Source organism: Aedes albopictus, chromosome 2, assembly GCF_035046485.1.
Source record: "Aedes albopictus strain Foshan chromosome 2, AalbF5, whole genome shotgun sequence".
In the NCBI taxonomy this organism is placed as follows: domain Eukaryota; kingdom Metazoa; phylum Arthropoda; class Insecta; order Diptera; family Culicidae; genus Aedes; species Aedes albopictus.
The window spans coordinates 416924824-416941322 of record NC_085137.1 but is presented as its reverse complement, the minus strand read 5'-3'; the positions used below and the strand labels follow the sequence as shown (position 1 = coordinate 416941322).

The following is a 16499-nucleotide window of genomic DNA, read 5'->3' as shown; positions in this document are numbered from 1 at the left end:
TATAAGAATTTTTCGTTTTCTCACTATTGAAAGATGAAAATAAGATCTTTCGAACAATACTAAAATTTTCAATGAAAAAAAAATAAATAAAAATATTTTATTAGTAATCATAAAATCTCAAGGACATCTCACAATCACGAATAAAAACAAATCACAAAACAAGTTTGAATCGATTTTCGATGAAGAAAAATGATATTTATGAGAGGGTTAATTTGTATAAGATGTGATGTAAGAAAATCAGCGCATGCACCTTGAAACTCTATGTAAAGCATGATTTTCAGGCAAAAGTCATCAGCGAACCTGGTTGGATGGTTAGAACACGTGACTATCACGCTGAGTACCTGGGATCGAATCCCACTCCCGACAAACTCACAAAATGTGAGTTCTTCCTTCGAAAGGGAAGTAAAGCGTGGGTCCCGAGATGAACTTGCCTAGGGCTAAAAATCTTGTTAAAGTTAAAAAATGCTTAATCCTCAACAACGAAAACATGTTAATAGCCTAAAAACCATCCTAGAATCGGTTACCAAATTAGCCCCCATCGTAGTCGCTAAATCGTACAACCCGTCAACCAGCAACGCAACGGTTATGTCGTAACCACAACGCACCACCATGTGTGCGACGACGCGACAGCGAGGGCGATGATTTACCATTATGATTTTATCAGGCAGACGATCATTCTGGTCATTCTGGTCGGTCTGGTTCGGGCACGGAAATGATGGTGGTTGCATTAATGACATTCCATACATGGGATACCAAACCCATTGCTGCGTGAAGATTGTGGTGGTTGGTTTCCCCCGCAGCGCAAACGGCGTGGATTACTTTCGATGGGTGGACGCGGTTTTTGGATGACTCATTGATTTGCGATATGGCGTAATAATGGGTGACGACCGTTTAGGGTAATTACTGATTTTAATGCTGTGTATGTTGTACGGGATATAACAGAGTGTGGAGTTGGGACTCTTTATGTCATCAGGTAAATGAGCTAAGCATAGCATACATCGGAAGTGCATGAATAAGCTTCAAATTTATTAGATTAAACCGAAGTTTTCAAAATCGGTATAGACATAATGTGTTAGCTGAAACTTGCATTGCACTGAGGAAGTGCAAGATTCTAATTTAATTTAACAAAGGCTATGCCTGGAGCGCAGATAATCCGCGGTCTGCAAAGCACGCACACATGCACCACAGTCCTCCTTCCAGGAATCCCGGAACTTCCGAAGATTCCGTGCACGGATCGCTGCCTCCGGGGCGTTTTGTTTGCCTGAGCTCCAAACAAAGTTTTCACTTATTCATGACAATGTCTGGCAACAAACTATTAAATTATTTAGCACGTGGCATATCGGGAAGCTGAATCCCACCCGAATAACGTAGTGCGCGCGATGGAGCAACTTTTGTTGGGTTTCTTCCGGGAGCTTCGTCGAGAATCTGTCGGAGGGTAGAGGAGAGTGGTTAAAAAAGCATCTCACATTTGGGATAGTAGAAGTTATAATCTGGAATGTCTTAAATCGACGCCGATCGTTCATTAAGGGAACTGTAAAAAGAAATTTACAAAAGTGACGTAAAATCCCAATACCTTTGTACTTCCGTGGTAATACAAGTACTAAATGCAAGTATATGTTCTTCATGTGCTCAACAAAGTATGAGTATTAAGAGACCACTCATGTGTGGTCACTCACTAATCGGGGTTTTCAACGTCATATGGCAGCACTGTCCTACATGAAATAATCCGTTAACCATCCGAGTTGGTTTTAAAGACATCCGTAAACATGATATTTGGATAAAGAAGTTTGTGCCAACGCTAAATGCACGTTGAGAGTCATTAGATATTTTCAAAGTTGAATCAAAATAGCTTTGATAACTGGCAGCATTACTTGTACTACATCGAAAACATTAGACATTAACAAATTCAAATGCTCAGAGAACATCTCATTGCATTGACATCAATTATTATTCTACATCTTCTTCTTTCTGGCTCGACGTTCGAACTGGAACTTAGCCTGCCTCCCTTCAACTTAAAGTTATTTGAGCACTTCCACACTTGTTATTTACCTCCCATTGTCTAAATTTGTATAATAATGCTGAACTGGCAACACTGTTGATAAAAGTAAATACACTATTGAATAATTAGGATTGTTTACAAGCTAGCAAAGGCGAAATTTCGGCAAAGTAGAAGGGATAACATGGGCAGTGTGGTTTAAAAGATTCAAATTTGTATAAGCTGGCAACACTGTTTATTCAGGGAAAAACAACTTCGTTTATATTTCATTTCCACAATTATATAATTGAGTTTTCAGTCAACATGGCGGGATCTAGGTCAATACAGAAACACGATAAATGGTACAGTTTTCTAGAAGACGAGAGCACAGCTGGATTACAATAAAAATAATCCTTACAGTCAGGTGTCATTTCAATATACAGTCAGGTCTTTTTTTACGCGGTTTTCATTTACGCGGCCGCGTAAATGAAAACTCCATACAAAAAAAAAATTCATCGTCTTATTTTTGCATGATTCGTCGAGAAATGGTGAGACTTTTTTTACGCGGTTTTTTGAATTTTGAACTGAGTTTTATTTTTACGCGGTACGTATCCCCCGCGTAAAAAAAAACCTGACTGTAGAAAATACGCAATCTGAACAAGGTTGAAGTGAGCACAAAATTTTATCCAGTATCAAAAATAGTAATTCATGATTCGGACAACTGATAATGCTGCACAGTTCAGAAACACTTCGATATAACGTACAAATAAATGTTCTTTTTGAACGTTATATCGAAGTGTACGTTGTATTTGTTCACTGCTGAAAATGTCATTTCGACATATCTAGATTCAAACATCAACAGCTTCTTCCAGAAGCTGAACCTAAAAATATGCTACACTCAAAACTCCACTAAAGTCCCTCCATTTTAGTAACGTAACTTATATGGAAATTGACTGTATTCACAGCAAAACATATGTGCATATGCTACGACTTCGGAAACATCTGTTCTTCGAAATGGTCATTAGGCCGAATAGGGTCATTTTCGGCTCGGTCATGAGGCCGAACAGGTCATTAGGCTGCAAACGTCACTGGGCCGCAAAAACCGTTAGGTCACAAAGGTCATTAAGTCGCAAACAGCATTAGGCCAAAAAGGTCTTGAGGTCGAAAAGGTCTTGAGGCCGAAACGGTCTTTAGGCCGTAAAAATCCTTAGGCCGTAAATGTCTTAAGGCCGAAAATAATAATAATAATAATAATAATAATTTTTGATGACCTATTCGGCCAAATGACCTATTCAGCCTAATGACCTATTCGGCCTGATGATCTATTGGGCCTAATGACCTATTCGGCCTAATGACCTATTCAGCCTAATGACCTACTCGGCATAATGATCTATTCGGCCTAATGACCTATTCGGCCTAATGACCTATTCGGCCTAATGACCTATTCGCCTCCTCCTCTTCTTGGCGAAACGTCCTCACTGGGACAAAGCCTGCTTCTCAGCTTAGTGTTCTATGAGCACTTCCACAGTTATTTACTGAGAGCTTCCTCTGCCAATGAAAATTTTGCATGTGTATATCGTGTGGCAGGCACGAAGATACTCTATGCCCAAGGAAGTCAAGGAAATTTCCTTTACGAAAAGATCCTGGACCGACCGGGAATCGAACCCGCCACCCTCAGCATGGTCATGCTGAATACCCGTGCGTTTACCGCCTCGGCTATATGACCTATTCGCCCTAATGAGCTATTCAGCCAAATAAACACTTAATTGTAACAATAATTTGCGGCCACAAGACATTTTTCTGACCAAACGATATATCGGCCTTGTGACCTCTTCGTCCTAACAACATTTTCGGCCTAATGACATTTTCGACCTAATACGTTTCGGTCGGTTTTACTTGCCTTCGACCATCTTCTGCGAACTAATCTTCTAGTCGCCTTTTCACTATCGGACGACCATTACTTTAGTAACGTCCGGACAATCTGGCAAAAATTTTCTCATTTTTTCGCCGACAACAATCGATGAACAACCAACAAACACCTCAATTCGCGGCGAACCAATCGTATTAACAGGAACAACTTTTGAAGAAATCCCTGATGAAATTTCTGAGTAATATTGAAGGAATATTGAAAAAGTCTAAGATATTTCCGAAAGCATCACAGAAGAAATTTCAGAAGGAATTAAAAAAAACTGAAGAAAATTCCAAATGAATTCCTGAAAGAATTTCCAAAAAAGGATTATTTCAAAAATCCGTAGATAGATTTTCTGAAGAAATTACAGGAAGAATACCTGAAAAAACACCTGGAAACCTCTGTTGCATTCCTAACAAGACATCTTGAGATATTTTTGAAAAAAAAACCTTGAGAAATCTCCTAATAAAAATCCCAAACCATTTTCTAAATAAATTCCTGGATGGATCCAAAAGGTATGCTTGGAGAAAATCCTGGAGGAATTTCTAAGAAAACATATACCGGAATTTCCGGCGGAATTTCCGATGAAATTTCTGCAGAAATCTCTTCAAGAATGTCTTCCAGACTTTCCGTAAGAATCCTTATAAGAATCTCCGAAAGAATATGTAAAAAAAAAATCTGAAGGAATCCTTGGAGGATTTTCAAGACTTTTCTAAGAAATCCTTGGGGCAATTGCTGAGAGGCAAATATCTAAAGGAATGTGAAGAAATTTTGTGAATTTCCCGTAGAATATCTAAAACAATCCTTCGAGAAAATTCTTTAGAACGCTTCTGCGAAAATTTTGAAGGAGTTCTGCTTAGTTTCTAATTCTCAATGTATCCGTGAATCATTATCTGAAAAGAAAAAATCCATGAGCATTTTTGAGGAAGTTTATGGAAGGCTTTGTCAAACTTCTGGAGGAACCTCTATGATAAAATCTAAAAAAAAAATGTAGTTTAATTTCTGGAACTCTGGAGGAATCTGGAAAATTCTCGATAGATTATGCAAGATTTTTTAAAGGAATTTTTGCAGTATTTTCTGAAGAAATCCATGCAACATTTTTGGAAACTGTCCGAGCAATACTTTCTTAAGAAGTTCTTGCAGAAATTTGTGGAGGACATTCTTAAGTCTTTTGATTTTGTGAAACGATTTCTGACTGAATTTCTTAGGATATCCTGAATGGTTTTTAAGTAAATCTACGAGAAGTTTCCAAAGAGTCCCCGAGAGAATTTCTTTAAGAAACCCCTGAGAGATTTTCTTTAGGAACTCGTGAAAGATTTTTTTAAATGAATCCTAGAATGGAAGGCACCATGAAAGAATTATCAAAAATCTGTGGAAGTTTTTTCAAAGTAATCTTTGGAGAAATTAGTAAAGAAATCTCTGTAGGAAAATCTGGAGATATTTCTGAGGAAATTATTGATCGGATTTATAATACGATCCATGTGGGATCTTCTGAAAGAATCCTTCGAAAAATTTTGAAGGAACCCCTACACAGATCGAAAAAAGAGTGTAAAGTTCTGTGACATATGATGCACATAATTGGAGCGTAGGATATCACAGAAGTTTACATGACATATCATGTAAAAGTAATAAAATATCATGTAAACTTCCATTATATGTCATGTAATTCAGCATGACTCTGAGTGTTTACATGACATATAATACAAATTTACATGATATATCATGTAAACCATCATAACATTAAGTTTACATGACTGAAACGAAGTTTACATGACGTGTAAATCTCATTATTTTTATCTGTGTAGGACAGTTTCTATAGGAATCCATGCGGAAAATACCCAAATGGATCTTACATTTTTTTTAAACAGAGTCTCTGGAGGAAATTCTAAAGAATTCCCAGGAAGGTTTTCTGATTTTCAAAAAAAGCAAAAATGGAGCGTTTTCCAAAACAAACCCCGGAGAAAGTTTTGGAAAAAATCCTTGAAGCATAGTTTGAAAGAATGCCTGAAGAAATTTCCGAGGGATTTTTCGGAAAAAAAATCTAGAAAACTCCCTAAGAAATAGGTAAATCTAAATCTCTGAAAGATTTTCTAAAGAAATCCCTGGAGATATTTCTGCAGATACTCATACACAACTTTCTTACACAACTCTTTGTGAAACTTCTGAAGGAATCCCTAGTGGAATTTCTGGATAAATTGGAAGTGGCTATGGGGATTTCTGGTGAAATCCTTGGGAGAATTTTCAAAGTAACCCTAGTGCAAATTTTTTGAAAAACTCTGGAATAATTTCTGAAGGCATCTCTGTAATTTTTAATACCATAATATCCATGAAGTTATAAAGATTCTTGAAAAAGGTATAATTATCCAATAGCCAACTGTGAGCCGTTATACCTCCAGATGCAATAGACCGAATGCAATGAAATTTTGACCCTTTATGACTTATATAATGAACTCTGAAAAACGTTTGACTTAATTTGATTTTTTTACAAGAGAAACAGAGCGATTTAATTAATTTCGCGATTTTTCAGTATGTTGGTCAATTTTTAATATGCATCCCATTACCTTTTCAATTTATTGGCGGCTAGTAACAACTACTTTCCTTCAAAACACATTTATATATAAATCAATAAGAAGGAAATTAAATCTATATATATATAAAAATGTAGTGGCATACGTGGGACCGCGCATAACTTGCGAACGGAGGGTCCGATTTGGGTCGTCTTAGTTTTGTTCTGTTAGTTTTCACCCAAGGAAGATTTATGAGAGTTTTTGAAAATCCATTCTTCATACATTTTGAACGGGGACTTGGACTTGGCTACCCAAGTAACACACATGTTATATAAAAGTTACGACAGCGCAAGTTTTGGTTGTATAGAAGTTTATTTAACGTTATTTCAACACAATGTTAGAATTACGTAAAATAAACTTCTATACAACCAAAACTTGCGCTGTCGTAACTCTACTATAACATGTGTGTTGCTTGGGTAAAGACTTGAAACGTCAAAAAACGCAGTAGGCAAGACAAAGTTTGCCGGGGTCAGCTAGTGAACTATAATTTGCATCTCGAATTTTAAAACGATGTTAAAGTTTTGGATAATTTGGTAGGGTATATGTACCATTCCTTGGCCTAATTTGCAAGCCGTCTTGACAATTTTGACCATAACTCATGAATTGATAGCACTAGAAATAATATGTTGACCCTATTACACACTCTAGCCAATGCATGTTTCATCAATTGGAAGTAAACTAACGTAAATATTCAAGAATTCACTTAATTAAGTTGAAAAGATTCGATGCGATGGTATGCAACGTTGGTCTATGGTACAAAAATTGGCCTATTAGTGGATACAACGTTGGCCTATTGCTTTCCATGCACTAGAACCACTAATTATCTCATTTTATCAATATTTCTGCTGAAGTATTATCTCTGTTTGCTCACCAATCTTACTTTTAAATTACATTATCGGAGCAAAAATTTCAAAAAACTATAAATAAATCACCTAAACTAAAGTTGTTTCTTAATTTAGTAACGAAAACAACGCAACTCTATTATTGTGTTATATTTGTACAGTCACCGCACAAATCTTTCTTCCTGTTCGTTCTTTCTGGTTCTTACGCAAGCAATGTTGTTGACATCACTTTATCGGTGTTTTTGACGTCACTTTACTGATGGGCCAAGATTTGGGTACATAGTGAAAAAAATGTCCTCAATATTCGGCCCACATTAAATTTGTAAAATAGTTATTATTCGTTGAAAACAAATACACAAGTTCAAAGTAGCGTCTTTGACTGTCGCATCAAATGTTCAGTTATTGAAAAGGCAATTCGAAATGTTCCAGAATCATGCCATTTTTGATCATGTGTATAGACTACCCACTAAGCCGAAGAAGCATGGCGTCTACACAAGCTAAACAAAGTGACATTTTCATTCAACTTTTATGCACCAAAGTGCTAAAATTGAAACGAAATGTTACAGTTGTGTGGCGCATAGCTTTTCCGATATCCAGTTATGCGTGTTTGTTTGAGTTTTTGGTTTACGTTGAGATAGGCCGAACGAGGGGACTATGCCAACGAAGCATCCCGATACCCTATTTTATTAAAAAATAATCTAAACGATATAACTTTCTTCCATGTTAAAAATTTTAAGTTAAATCAAAGGTTTTCCAGAGTTCAATATAAAAGTCGTAAATGGTCAAAATTGCATTGCATTCGGTTCATTGATACCGAAGATAGAACAGCTCAAAGTTGGCTATCGGTTAATTATACCTTTTTCAAGAATCTTTATAACTTCATGAAGAATAGCCCGATCGTTTACATTTGAAACACTGTTCGGAATTGTAAGGGACTACACCACCGTTTCGTAGCAGCCTATTATCAGCAGCTCAAACTGTAATTTAGTATAGTTTCCAGGGTCGTGCAATTTCGAAAGGAAAACATGACGTACGACGACTGTAGCAAATCGTTTCCCATGCGAACGGACTGCTGTGATGCTTCATCTCTCACCCAGCAACACACTCGTTCGTTGCTGCTACAGAAACAAGTGTGTATGAAACATGGGATGATACACTTGGATTTTCGTTTCATTTATGAGTCATTGAAATACTTCAACATGCTAAAAACACTATTTAAACCACATTTTTAAATAGTGGTGCACGCAAATAGAATGATAATTATGTTTTATGAAAGAGGATAACAAATTCGACCACTAAAATCCAATTAACCGGCGCCCGTAACCATTGAGAGACTAGCGCGCACCAGTGAGACACTAATGCTCTGACGGGTGAAGCACAAGCAATGCGACCGGGTGGGAGACTACCGAGTGCTACGATGAGTGGAAAAGTTTTTTTTAACGACCGAGTCATTAGACAAATGTATGAAACACTTGAAGTGACTCATTCAAATGTTGCATGAAAGTGTATCATTGAAACGAAATTGAACGCCCCTGATAGTTTCAATTAACAGCCCATGTCCGAATCCCAATTACAAATTTTGTTCTGTACTTACAGAGATAGTTTTACCGATAGGTTTCTTCACACAACTAGTTGATGAACTTTCAGTGAAAATTTGAGAATATTGGATGCACTTTTCGAGTTACATCTAGTTGAACATTTTTTTAAAAGTGAAAATTTTGCTTGTCCCGGTCATTTTTTCTATCCCCTGTAGATCATGCAAGATTTTCTGAAATGATTCTTTGTGAAACTTGTAGTTTAGGAGGAATTTCTTAACAATTCACTGGAGAAAATTTCTAAGTTTTTTAAATGATTTTGTTAGATTTTTAGAAGAATTTCTAAAAAAAAGGTAAATGTTTTGAAGGAATCCTCAATAGATTCTCCAAACGAATGCCTAGAGAAATTTCTGAATAAATATCCAGAAGAATTTTTGAAATAGTCCCTGGGCGAATTTCTCAAACAATCCCTGAAATGATTTGTGAAAAATCATGGAGGAATTGGTAAAGCAGCCAGATTTCATAAAAGAATTCATTGTGACCCTCCAGGAGGAACACATGGAAGATTTTCTGAAATAATCTGTATCATCATATGAGCCAACTTGTGACGTAGTTAGGGGAGGGAGGGGGGGGGGGTCTGCAAAGCCTCCCAAAATCAATGGAATTCGGGGAAAAAATCGACGCAGTATTTCTTATTTAGGCATATTCACGTGAAATCTAACACATTGAGTTAAAAAACTTGAATATTGTTCAATTTTGGATACTGAAATACTTACTTGAATTTAATACCGCAGAATTGCAACGAAAAGCAACCGAGCAGATAGCGGTACGGTACATACATACCTACACGACTCGTACAGAAAGATCGTTTGGCAGCAAAATCAGTACCCACGTTCTACGAAGTGCTTGCACGAATCTCTCCCTTGAGGAATTTCAGAGAGGATCCCTGGAAGGCTTTCTGAAGCAATTTGTAAAGGATTTTTTCAGCAATTTGTTAAAGAATTCTTACTCCGTAACGCAACCCAAAAAGGTGATCTACCCACGCTACGGGCGTCGTTGAAGATCAAGCATCTTTTAAACCTCCTCAACAATTCATCCCTCCCCGACTAGAAAATTATATCAAGATTATATCATATTGTGTTGTGATTTTATAATATTTTTCAATAACTTACTATGTTATAAACTATATGTACTATGCAGGATGATATTAAAATAACTAAAATTGTGATAAAAACCAAACTGGTCTTATCAAGATAATAACCTATTTTGTTATAATTAGATCAATTTTTTTTCAGAATGTGATATGGATATTAGCTTCAAGGTTTCTAGTTTCTATCAAAATGTGATACAATTTTGGATTATATTTGTCCAAATGTCGAAAAATCAAAACTAAATTATATTACAATGAGTTTTCAAACAACATAATGTGATACGTTTGTGTTATAATATTTCAGAAACACCAAGGATGTTGAACATGATTATATCACAATGAGTTATAAATATGATGGTTTGTTATAATTATGCTAAATCTTTGTTAGAACTTTCTAGTCGGGTCAGCAAGGGGCGCCTGACACCTTGGATTGGGGTTACTTGTTTTATGGATTTTTACCCCCGGAACAGGTGATCCATAGTGCTATTCTAAGCTGACAGCTACAACTACACGGGCAATGTTTGATTATGCTCATTTCTACCCTAAAAAGAAAAAAAAACACGAGTTCGAGAAAAAAAAAACAGATTTTGCTTTTAGCAAACATTCCGGGACAACCGGGACTAGTCGGAATCATGCAAGTTCAAACTCTACAAACCGGCTATAGTCAAAATCGGAGCAACATCGTTTTAACGGAGAAGAAGGACCCCGCGCCGCGCCGTTTGTGCTGCAGCAGAGGGTGCGAGTATTTCCGGAATTGTTTTTCTTCCGTTTTCCTGCTGCACGTGGCGTGGCGTGGATGCTATCCGGGTGACTGTGATTTTTGCTGGAAACTCGAAACAAGATTAGGTAGTGCAAAATTATTTATAAACGTCGGACTTGTGTCATGAGTCAGGATGCATCCCGGGGGATGTTGATTTCGAGCTTGATTAGCTTCAAAAATAAAAACAAACTGTGATGGCACAGGGAAGCCGCCGCGGGATTATGTGAGTATTAATTTATTTTTTTAATCCTAAAAGTCAGAAAGCATACCCCGTTATGGCGTGCCCACTATTTGAACAGCGTGTTCAGCGGGTGCGTACGTTCGTATATGTTACCAACATACATATTTGCATATTCGTACCAGAACGCCGTGGTGTGGTGTAGCGGTGGAGGTGGTCGTTAATCCTGGGAACATAATTTAAACCAGCGAGTAAATTATAGAATTGGGTTTCATGCCTTTGCCCGTTCCACTTCTTCGACCCTCTTCTACTGCTGCTGGTGTGGCCTCTTCAGCGTGAATTATTAACAAGCATTTAAACAGCTGTGCTCTCTACAGTGTAATGGAAGGTACGCACGTAGCAAAATATGTTGATTATGGTACCAACTGGCGTTTTGCATACCGACAGAATAAGTAAAATTGAGGCCTTCCAAGAACAGGCATGCGAACGCATAAAAATTGCGACAATAAAGGGATACGCATGAATGTGGTTGAGTTATTTCCAGTCTGGGGAATATTTTACTAAGGCAATATGGGGATAAATTGAACCTTGAAAATAAAATAGCGAACTTCACTACTTGCAGTATTTACTCAGAGAAAAAGTCCACATGTATACATGTCTTCGTTTTATGGTATAAAATCTACGTTGTATTAGTACGAGTTTAACAGCTTTCAAATTTTTATCGACTACATCAGCTTTCATTATGTGCTGATGTGTTTCTAACGGGCATTTTCTCAAGAAGCACCCAGACAAATGTTAGATTGTACAGCTACGTAGTCTTATGCTGTCTTATGCAGTCGAAATTTGTTATAGGGCACTGCATCTCCTTGACGTTACATGGCCTTATTGTTTATGATTTAGACTTTATAAAAGTTGTGGTTAAGTATAGGGAAGGTAGAATTCTGCTGATATTACCACACACAGGCATACTTTAAAGAGTTTTCTTTTAAGTATCGTGCTATTGAAATCAGATACCAAACGATATTCGCAAGCAAACTATTGAAAGGGGATTTATCTAACGGAAAATCATCTGATGAATTTCGACCCGGAGATCAATTTGACCTAAGTTTATGGTATTATCTATACAACTATCGTGGTATTTTGAGAGAGAGCACTATAATTTCAAGAACTATTGACACGGCTACATATTGGAGGAAACCCAGTAATAACGCGTGGAGGATTTCCTTATTTCCTGTGGAAATTACAGAATTAACTCCTGGAACAATCCCGGATGGTGTTCCTGAAGGAATTTCAGAGGAAAATCTTGGAGAATTCCCGGAAGGTTTTCCAAGATGAATACCTGACTTAATTCCTGAAGAAATACCGCAAACAAATTCACTAAGAAATTCGAATTGCTGGAGGAGTTCTGAAGAAATCCTGTAAAGAATCATAGAGGAATCCTTTAACGAATTCATGAAGGGATTTTAGTAGGCATTTCGGAAAAAAAATCTGGAAAAAAATCCTGAAGAAGTTCTCCGGAACGATTCCTTGAAGTAAACTAGTAAAGAACTTCTCAAGGAATTCCGAAAGAAATTCCTGGTTAAATTCTTTGAGGGCTCCCAGAAGAATTATTAAAAAATTAAAAAACTCCTTGAGAAATCTAAGAAAGAGGTCTTGGAAAATCTCCGGAAGGAGCTCCTGGAGACACCCAAATGGCGAAGTTGGCAACCAAATCGACCATGTGCTGGTAGATGGCCGACACTTCTCGGACGTCATTGATGTTAAAACATTTAGGGGTCCCCACATCGACTCAGATCACTACCTCGTAGTTATTGAGATTCGAGCTCGGTTATAAACTGTGCCGGACTCTAAGAACCAGCGATTGATGCGTTTCAACATCCAGCGGTTTTTAGCAGACGGTATGGTAGTTGACTATCACCAGACGCTGGACGAACGGATAAGCGAAATCAAAAACGAGCGATAATCTCAACACTCTCTGGAAATCTGTCCACGGAACGATGAGTACAGCAGCGCGGGAGGTGATAGCACTGCCCAAAGACGACCAAGGAACGGGTGGTTCGACAAGGAGTGTCAGAGGGTAACGGATGAGAAAAATGTCGCCAGCAGCCGGATGCTGGTGTCTGGGACCCGGCAAAGCAGAGAGCGATGACGGGAAGCAAGAGCTGCCGAAAAACGAATCCACCGCAAAAAGAAAAAAAGAGCACGAGGAAAATGTGATTGCTCAGGCGCAAGAGAGTATGGGACAGAATGATATGCGGAGATTTTACGAAACTGTCAATGGCGTGCGGAGAAAATCAGCTCCTTCTCCCCTCATGTGCAACGACCGTGAAGGAAACTTGCTGACAGACAAATCAATGGTGGCTGCCAGGTGGAGAGAGCACTTCGAGGGGTTGTTGAACGGTGGGAATGGAAGAGCGACAGACAGAACTCGAATCGACGACGACGGACAAGCTGTTGAACCTCCAACGCTAGACGAGGTCAAGACAGCCATTAGAGGGCTGAAGAACAATAAGGCTGCTGGGAAGGATGAACTCCCGGTCGAGCTTCTCAAGCACGGTAGTGAGCAGCTGTTTCAACTCTTACATCGTATTATATTGAATATATGGGAGGAGGAAGAACTGCCTGCTAGTTGGTTGGATGGTCTCATTTGCACTCTATACAAAAAAGGGCATCGACTGGAGTGCGCGAATTACAGAGGAATAACACTTCTCAATTCAGCGTACAAAATTTTGTCCGGAATTCTGTTTAACAGGCTGAGGCCGAAGGAGGAGTCCTTCGTCGGTGAATATCAGGCGGGTTTTCGTGAGGGCCGATCAACGACGGATCAGATGTTCACCCTGTGGTAGATTCTCGATAAATTTCGGGAGTACAACTTGCAGATCCATCATCTGTTTGATGATTTCAAGACGGATTCAGTGAAGAGAAACGAGTTATGGCAGATTATGATCGAACATGGTTTTCCGGCGAAGCTGATTTGACTGATTCGTGCGACGTTTGACGGTTCGAAATCAAGTGTACGGGCTGAAGCAAGGCGATGTTCTTTCGAACTTACTGTTCAACACTCTGCTGGAAAAAGCGATAAGGAAAGCTGGTGTGCAAAGGAGCGGAACCATTGTCACGAGCTCGCATATGCTCCTGGGCTTCGCGAATGATATCGACATCATCGGGATCGACCGTCGAAGAGGCGTCCATACCTTTTAAAAGGGAGACTGCGAGAATTGTACTAACGATTAACACTCCAAAGACCAAGTACATGATTACTGGTGGTCAACGTCGGTCCGGCCGTGGTGGTACTAGGTGGTGAAAAGACTCGCGTTGTACAAGACTCTGATTCTTCCGGTCGCTTTATACGGCCATCAATCGTGGACGTTGAGAGAAGCTGATCGGAGAGCCTTTGGAGTCTTCGAACGTAAAGTGCTGCGAACAATACTCGGCAGTAAACTGGAGGATAGCATCAGGCGGCGTTGCATGAGTCACAAATTGTACCAAATACATAAAGATATGGATATAGTGAAGCGAGTAAAACACGGCAGGCTGCGGTAGGCTGGACACGTAGCTCGTATGCCGGAGAAACAGCAAGCTAAAACCATATTCAGCAGAGAACCAGGAAGGGGCCGTCGACTTCGTGGTAGGCTGCGCACACGGTGGCTTTTTGCAGTTGAGGAGGACCTAAGGGCACTAAACGTTCAGGGTGACTTGAAGCGATTCGCTCAGGACCGAGACCATTGGAGGCGAATGCTTCACTCGGCGAAGACTCACCACTACGAGTTGTAGCCCATCAAGTATCATGTGAGTAAGTATGATGGAAAAATCCCTGAAGAAAGTCCTGAAGAAACCACAGAAGAAATGCATAGATGAAGCAAAGAAAGAATAACAAAAAGGACTCCTGGATGAATCGCAGAAGGAGCTCCAGGATGAATTGCAGAAGCAATTCTTGGATGAATGGATCATTGAAATAACTAAAACGGGAGCTATGAAATGAACAGCCTTGTGTGTTTGACATAACTCGATTGCTCTCACAATACTAAAGTCCATATACGGTGGCTCCTTTGGTTTGATGCGGCAACTGCCAGAAAAGTTTTTTTTTGAATGATCCATTACTAAAAAAACTCTTGGACAGCATTGTAGGAGATATCACTAAAGGAACTTTCTGAGTGATCAAAGAAGAAACTCTTGGGCGATTTTTTGATGAAAAACTTAAAGAAAAAATCCTAGAAGGAATGCTTGGAGCAATCTCGGAAGGAGTTTCAGAAGGTGCTCCTGATGGAATATCAGAAGAAAAACTTGGAGGAATCCAGGGAATACTCAAAAAAGAAACCCTTCTAGAATTTCTGAGAGAATTTCTTCTGAAATTAATAATTTTGGAAATTCCTTTGGGAGTGCAATCTGAAATTCCTCCAAAAATCTCTATGAGATTCAGGAGTTCTTTATGTGATTCCTCTTAGGGTTCTTTCGGGGATTTCTTTTCTGTAAAAATCCCAGAAGAAACTCCAGAACTCCAATTCTTCCTGAGAATCTCTCTTTTATAGATTCCTTCTTTATTCTTTCAGGAGTTTCTTCTGGAATCTCTCTTAGATTTATGTTTCCTCTAGGATTTTCTACTGGGATACCATCCGAGATTCATCCAGAAGCTTCTTCTAGGATTCCTTCAGGAATTCTCCCAATCCCTCATCATGGGATTCGATCAGGAAATATTTTAGGGATTCTTTTAAAGATTCGTACAGCAGTTCCTTCAGTAACTCCTACAGGAGCTCCTTCTGGAAATCCTTTTGGTAACCGTTTCAGGAATCCTTCTAAATTTCTCTAGGCGTTTCTTCAGGGATATCTCCAGGAATTTGTTCTGGAATTCGTATTAGAACTTCTGTTGGGATTTCTTCCAGCAGCTCCTTTCGGAGATTCCTTACGGGATTCTCTCAGGAGCTCCTTCCGGCATTCCTTCAGGAATTCCTGCTGGGATTATTTTGGAATTTCTTCTGGAATACCATTACGAGTTCTTTCCGAAATTCCTTCAGGAAATTTTCTCGCGAATTCCTCTAGGACTTTCTTCTACAATTCCGTTTTTTTTTTCATCTTGAAACCCTCCGGAAATTTATTCTGGAAGTCTCTGAAGATGTTCTTCAGATGTTTCTATGGAATTTCTCATGGAAATTCTCCAATAGTTTCCTATGGAACATTTCTATGAGTTTCTTATAAGGTTACTACAGGACTTCATTGGGAAATTCCTCTAACAATTTCTGAAGGTATTCCTCCACAAATTTTGTAAGGATTCGCCCAAGAGAACATTCTGGCTTTTCACTACTTGTTGTTCCAACAGTTGCCTCTGAAAATTCTTTCCTGGAACTAAGCTTGGAAACCTAATAGAAAAAAAGCGAAGCTCCCAATTGGATTTCTGAAGGAATCTCAAAAGGAAACTCCTGGAAAATTCAGCGGGTTGTCGGAAGGCATGTAGGAATCTCAGAAAAATCCTGAAAGGATTTATGAAACTCCTAAAGGAGTTGATTTGATTACCTGAATTGACTGAAAGACAATGGAGAAATTGCAGTGGGTGGGACCGTGTATAACATTGTCAGGGTGTATATGAGA

General features: G+C 38.8%; 1 protein-coding gene across 1 annotated transcript in view; it reads left to right on the top strand.

Annotated features, from left to right (window-relative positions):
* LOC109426789 (sodium channel protein 60E) overlaps positions 1 to 16499 on the top strand; it is an 820640-nt gene that overhangs the window by 440256 nt on the left and 363885 nt on the right. The window lies entirely within an intron of this gene.